Below are 7974 nucleotides of genomic sequence, written 5' to 3' on the forward strand. Positions count from 1 at the left end.
AAACACAATCCCTAAGAAGATCCAAATAGACTTAAGCATTTCAACCAGTGCAAAACTCTTTGCCACCAATCTTGCTTTGAAATCTCTCTTTATTAGTGCAAAACCCTTTGTCACTAATCAAGCCTTTTTATTTCGGATTTTCATGGCTCTAAGCCTTGTATTGAGTTGTGACTTAAACACTCTCATGTAAGTCATATGTTCATTACTTTCCAGAAGTAATCAACTTGAATCAAACAACTTCTTTGTAAGTTGTAAGCTCTTTACTTTCTTAAAAGTAACATGAATTCATCATCTTTAACAAGTGACGAATTTAACCTCCTAGGTTTTAAAGAAACGACATCTTACACAAAACGTCTCATGTAGCAAAGAAAGACCAGTTTCTTGCGACATAACATTCTTTGTGGAATTCTTTGTGGCTCTTGAATAATTTCTCCCACTCTGTCTTCTAGAAATAAACTTGTATTTTAGAAAGACAGTTTCACGAGCCGCAAACCCGTCGTACTCGTGATAATTGAAAGGGAAAAATGAGCATTTGTTTCTTGTGAAAACTTACAAATATGGTACCCTACCATTTCATATCTCATATGATTCGTTTTAGATTTAGTGGAAAAATAATCTAGACAAAATGATAAAATCTCCAAAAAGGATCAAGTAACTCAAAGTAACTTGATTGAAGTCCAAACCATATCGAATAGCGTTTGAATTCTTGTCCAATCACACATTATTCCATAATGCGTGCTAAGAGAGATTAACTTGTGATACTATATCACATTTCCTTTGGCTTATATCAAAGTCTTCACTTTGATAATCCCATCACGACTAAATCGTGCTTCTTTGAACTCTTTGAATTTATTCAAAGATTTCTCTATTTACCTTATTAAGTGAACACATTAGCATCAACTTAAATCGTTGGTAAAAGAAAATGATCAACCGATTATGGATCAATGATTTACAACCTCGATCTCCTTTTAACCAAAAGGCACGAGACATCTTGCTTTGAATACAAGATACGCATATACCATAAGATCTAATGGTCTCAAGAGTACTCGATAACTCTTTGCGTTAATCATTCCAGAATTTAAGGTTTAATCTTGGGTTACCAATTTGAGTCTTGCATCATCTTCATGATATATCATTCTAGTTTGGTTTAGAATATAATCACCTTGATAATGGGCTAGCCATACATCAAATCGTGGTGTATAGGGTCACAAAAGTGAAACCTCTTTTGTATCTTAACAAGTATATATTCTTATTTAGAGTTTATGTACTTAATAGTCATAATTAAGTACAACTATAAACCCAAAACTAGATTGATTACACAATGACTCTATCTCTCGATATCATTGTTGCTAGTCGTCATATTCTAATCATTCTATGTATCGCATACAATGATGAAAACCTCCACTGGTTTCTAATATTGACGAAGTAGTTCTAGCAAGATTTATGTCAATCAAATAAACATTTAAAGAAGAAGATCCCATTAGATGTCTCACAACTAACTTGTTGATTCTTCAATAATTTGGGGTAGTTTCCTTTCTAGTGTCCAACATTTAAGACAATGGAAACTTTATCGATCGGGATTGATAGGTTTAGTATCGTTATTCTCAACAACTTTACTTTTAACATTACCTTGTATCAATTCCATTATAATCTTTACTTCTTGAACCTCGTCCTCATCTTAACGGTTTAAGAGAATGCTCCCACTCATTTCAATGAGTCTTTGCTTTGAGAAGCAAAATTGAATTCATGAAGATTACTCTTCATTTGTTCGTTTTAGTCTTAAAACTTTCATTGAAGTGGTTGCGTTATTTTGGTCAATTACGAATTCTGACAAATCTAATTACCAAAACAATTTATCGTTTCAAGGTACTTAATTCAATTAAGTATATGAAAAACAATCCATTGTAAGTAGATGTGTTAGTCTAGAATCAAAAACCTGTTTGATAATGAATAACTTTTATCTATACTCTTTACAAGAGATCCTTCTAATGGATAATTCGAGGTCTTTAGAAGAAAATTCAAATTTTGTCTTTAGTTACGATGTTTTAATGGAGATTCGAATCGAAAATCGAAATGATATCGTATATGAATTGTGGTAAAGAAATAGAACAATATGATAACGGAATAGTGGAAAACTTAACATTTATCATTTTATTAATACTTGTAAATAACAAGTAAAGCATTTACATAGTGACCTCTACCCAACAATGATAAATGATTCCGAGATCCAAATTCATATTAACTTGGGCACGGGGTAGCCGATGAAACCCTTATCAATATAACTCGGTGGATTAACTCTTTAATCGATTCTACTTTTAGAACTCTCGCTCGATAAAATTACATTAACATTTATCTTTAGCCCAAAACACATCCGACAAGGGCACGGGGTAGCCGATGAAACCCTTATCAAAAAACTTTTGTTGAGTTCAATCCAAATTTCGAATAAATGTGTCCATGATCCAAACCCACATTAACTTGGGCACGGGGTTGCCGATGAAACCCTCATCAACATGAATTTGGTGGATAGACATTTATCACCCACTTCCCCTACGTAACAAGGTTTGTACCCCGGGGTGGCCGAGTGCACTCCCTCGCGAAATAGGTTTTCATGGTTTCTACTTTTTGGTAAGGCTAAGTCTCAATTGTTTATTTTAGCGAGAGGTCATGTCAATTTATTATCTATCACGTTTTAAGTGAACTAAAGCGGTGAACTACGATAATTGTAATTGACATGGTCGATAAACTCGATTAAAAAGACAATGCATGTTTTAGTTATGGCGATTTAGCGATGCATGCAACATATAAATAAAATGAAAAGCATAAAAACAAATCCTAGTATGGCCTTCCTAAAATAGAAAATCTAATTAACTATTACATATTCGGAAACCAACTCCATTGGTCCCTTGAACTTCGGTTTTTGGCACGCATCTCGAGGTAACACCGTCTTTAATGGATCGCCTTCTTGAGTGACACCGTCTTCAAGGATCTCCAGAAAAAATAAATTTCATAACAAATTACATAATTTATTTCCTATTATACATTTGTAATTAAAATAAAAATAAATCTATTAAATTACAAAACGGTGATACGAGATCACAATAAATTACAACCGAATCGATATTCCCATACATTTCGGGTAATATCAATTAAAAACTAAGGCCATACTAAGTAAAAATTACATAATTCAAAAATTACATAAAATAAAATTATGACAATCATAAATAAAATGCAGCATTATAATATGTATGAACATGCCCAATTTTATGCTAAATCGCCTTTAAGGAGCCAATATCGTATATTAAACGGTTTTTACGGATTTGCGTGATTCAACCTTATAAAATCACAATAAATTACATAAATTCATATTTATGCACAATTTAATTACCCTAACCTATTAAGACTCAAAATTAGTCTCCACTAACTATTTGACTATAATTAACTCATATTTCTTAAAATTGTTCATTAATGGACTCAAAATTACAATAAAATGCTATAAACTTCAAATAAATCACAAAAATTTCAAATAAATTCAAAGTTTGAAATTTAAACTCATGAAAATTCTGGAAAAATACCATGACACTCATAATGTTCAAAAACTTAGGTTAAAAATTTCGAAAATTTAACGGGAAAAACATTGTTGCGGTTTATCGGATTTATCAAATATAATCATAAAAACATGAGAAAAATTATATTTATCAACTTTTCAATTTTATATCTGAAAAAGGTAATAAAATGCAACATGTGATGTTTTTCCTTAGTCATGAAGTATGTTTTAGCAATTTTTCACTAATTAAGTCACAATTTATGCTATTTTTCATCAAAAATCCATAAATCATGCATGAAGACTTCATTATAGCCTATTATTTTACACAGATCTTGTAAAATTGCATGTGACACCATACTAAATTTCTATGACCAGATTCGAAATATTTCTCATATTAACCTATTTTTCATTTAAATTCGATTTTTATCATGAAAAATCCATATTTCGAGCATAAGAACTCCAAAAATTTTGAAAATTTCCAGATCATCTAAAAATAATATATGTGAAAACATATCCAAAAACCACTGGAAAATTCGAAGTTTAGCTAATTTTCGTCCAAAAATGACATTTTTATCATAAAAATCACATTTTAATGCCAATATTAAATAAAATGAACAATAAAAATCCATAAATTAACCAAAATATCCTAAATACATTTTAGGACCAGAAACGTTAACATGCATAAATTATTTTCGTGATATATCATAATAACACAAATTTACAAGTTTTATATGTTAATCGTATAACTCGGAAAAACTATAACCGATTTGCATGCAAACAACCTTGTGCTCATGATACCGCTTGTTGGAAATCTATATCTCATTACTTAACATATTCATATATGTTATAAATTAATTTAGTCATAAAATTAATTACAAATCTTATGCATGCAAACTAAAATAGATAAGTGAAGAAATCGTTTTCTCACCATATGAATTTCGGTCAAATGGGCACCAACAAGATCTCCTTCTTGTTAGTTCTTGAGCTTTCTAATAATGGATGAACATTCATGACTTCAAAATAGAAGCCCTCCAATTAGTAGCACCCAAGACTATCCCTTAATCCCACAAACTAATATGTACTAGATATTTGTAATGTGGTTTACCTTAAAATTTATTACTAAAACTCATATACTACTACTAGTATTATTAGTAATTGATTCATACAAATTAGATTCATCAAACTTGATTTTATGATGAACAAGAGAGAGAAGGTTTTATGTTTTTATTTTAACATAAAAGAATGAGTAAAAATTGAGAGAAAACTCTCTAACATCACTTGACAAAACCGGTGGGGTGGGTGTATTAAGGACCCTATTCTTTTTGCTTTTTGTCTTCACAAGACAAACTAGTGTAAGGCTTTGTCCATAGTCATGTCACTATCATTTATCATGTCATAAAAATGAATAAGACAAATGGAAAAGGACAAAACTTCTAATCATGCCCACCTAATTTCGGTTTATATGTAGTAATATGGAGTCCATTTTATTTTTGTCAATTGTACAATTGTATGTCATGTGACATGTGACATGTCTTATGTCATGTTTTAATTTAAAATGCATATTTAACAAATTAAATATCATTTACAAATTAAATAAATCATATTTAACAAATTGACTAGTAATTTAAAATTACTTTCTCATAAAATGGTCATTTAATTACTAGTTAGTATAATTCACAACATCTTGTAATTATAACTAACTTATCATTCTCATCTCGCGTGTTTCGCAAACACCGATTAATTTTAGTAATATAACTTCTTAAATTACTAAATAAAATCTCATTTAATCACATTATAATAAGATGTCATTTTTCTCTCTTATAATAATTTGTTCAATTTTAAGGAATTAATTAATCAGACGGCATACAATTAATTAACCTTTTCAATTAAGGGAATCGTCCTTTAGGTGTGACCTCGAGGGATCAATCGATCACCACCGTCGCACGACAAGATCTTGTCAAACTCTAGTCAACCAATCATTACCGATATGTGTGGACCAGTTGACTATATATGTAATGTATCATCCCTTTCGTATTCTTGGTATGAGATTTAATAACGATATTTAAATCATGTGATCGCACTATTGTTGAGGACACATTTCCCAACAAGAGTATGATATAAAAGAGAGCTGCATATGTTTTTGTTGTTGCATGGTATAGTAATATTCTGTTGATGGGCCACAGTTGTGAGAAGTTGTTATAGTAATTTTGATCTTGTTTTAAGATGAGGAATCGGTAGTCATAGTCATGGCAAGTGATTTGTGGAACATGTCTTTGTCTTGATATGGACGCCGCAGGTTCATAATCGATTTTGGGGACAAAGTGAGTGTATGGTGTTGGGAATTAGTGTCATGTTAAGTTATGTGTGAGTTTTGCGGTAATGAAAGAAAAGAACTTGAGAATCTAGTGTGAGTGTATGTAATAATTGTGGATCGTGAGTTATGAGTATGGAGATAGGTGCAGGTATAGAGGATTATGTCGTTTTGGCAGTAATAGGGAACAATTGAAGTTTTGGTTAAGCTAAAGATTTTGAGGTATAGGGTAGGTGGTGTGACGAGTGAATTGAAGTATGAGATTTGTTTAAGTAAGAGAGCCTTAGATATATGCATGGCGAATGTTTAGATTATAGGTGGTTATCTTTGACATGCGGTGGTGATGAGGATAATGAGAAGATATAGCTAGGATTTAGTATTAGTGAGTTACGAGGACGTAACAATAATTATTAAGAGCAGTAGGATGCGGCAAAGAGAGTTTGATGGTTGTAGATGTTGTAGTATATGGAAGTTTGAGTCTTAATGGAGAATAAAAGATGGTTTTCTGTTGTGGTCGAGTTTGTTAAAGGTCATGACCATGCCTGTAGTAGTGTGATGTCCGGGAGTGTGAGAATTCTTCGATAGTGTTGACAGTTGGATGATGATGTTATGAGTGGGAGTAAACTTCGAGGACGAAGTTCCTTTTAAGGGTGGTAGAATGTAACATTCCGTTTGATGTCTATGAGTGTCTTGATATTGGATTTTCTAGTGGATGATATATTACGGAGCTAGCAACGCTTGTGGACGGTAGTTGGTAGTGTATGGAGTTAGTGTTGAGAGAGATATAATGGAGTTGATACGATATCGTGAGCCATGTTGTGGAGGTAGGAATAGATAGTGGAGTTGGTCTTACGAGTTCATGTTTGGTTGGAGTTTTGTTTTGAGTTCTTAGTTGCGTTGTTGTGTCTTGATCGAGTTAGTATGTTTGTTTTTAAGTATGGATTGAACTTCGGGGACGAAGTTCTTTTTAAGGAGGGAAGACTGTAATACTACGGTTTTACGAGTCTTTGGGTACTCTATCGAGTGGGGCTTACTCTGTCGAGTAAGAATGTTTTTATGCGAAACAGTAGTCTGTCTGATGGGTACTCGATCGAGTATGTATGGCACTCGATCGAGTAAGTTACTTACTCGATCGAGTAAGTTACTTTTACGGGTTGTTTTAGTCGGGTTTTGTTAGTAACGCCTGATTGATATATTAAGCTTTTCGTCACTTTCTTCATCATTTGTACTTTTTATAAAAACCTTTCAAAAGAGAAAAGAAGTTACGTTGTCTACGTCGTCGCGTTACCATCAAATCCCAAGGGCTAAGGTTGTCGGATCGTCACGTTCTTTACACCGTTGAGTTCGTCGTGTCGAGGGTAAGATCCTTGTATAGTTTTTATGTTGTTTCTTTGAGTTTGGTTAAAACCCTAATTGGGTAAATTAGGGGTTTTATAATTATATTGTTGTAGTAGTGATTGTATGAATATGTGTATAGGAGGAGGGTTCGTAGAAGAAAGATTTTGAGACAGCTGCTAGATCGTCTGAATAGTGATTGCATTCCAGGTAGGGTTTCCCTACTCAGTATTAGTTACATGATGTGTGTGGTGATTGTGCTGTAGATAGTAATTGTTGATTGTTTCAGACGGTTGTGATATTGTATTATTGATTGTTTCAGACGGTGGTGATATTGTATTGTTGAATGTTTCAGACGGTTGTTGAGGTTGTGTTGTGATTACTGTTTAACTGTTTGTGATCTTCGGGGTGCGTCCCTGGCTGAGTGGAGTCACTTGCGGGAGTGGCTTCACGCCCTTGATTCGCCTTCTGTGGAACCCGCCACAGAAGGGATGTGCACATTAAGGAACATGGGTTTATCGCTCGGATGAGATGAGCGGGGCTTAGGTGAGAGCGGCTGCCGTCCCCCACTGGCGGTGTGGAGTATCTGTTGCGATGGATATTCTGGCAGGACTACACACTTTAGTGTGTAGTCAGTGGGGTGGAGATTGATGATGGAGACTGGGGATTGATGTGTCGTTTGAGCTGTTTGGCATTTGTTTCGTAGTGGTTTGTATTGTGTAATTAGTATTGACCCCGTTTAAATGTTTTAAAAACTATGGTGATCCATTCGGGGATGGTGAGC

The sequence above is a fragment of the Silene latifolia genome, chromosome 7, assembly GCF_048544455.1.
Source record: "Silene latifolia isolate original U9 population chromosome 7, ASM4854445v1, whole genome shotgun sequence".
Lineage (NCBI taxonomy): Eukaryota > Viridiplantae > Streptophyta > Magnoliopsida > Caryophyllales > Caryophyllaceae > Silene > Silene latifolia.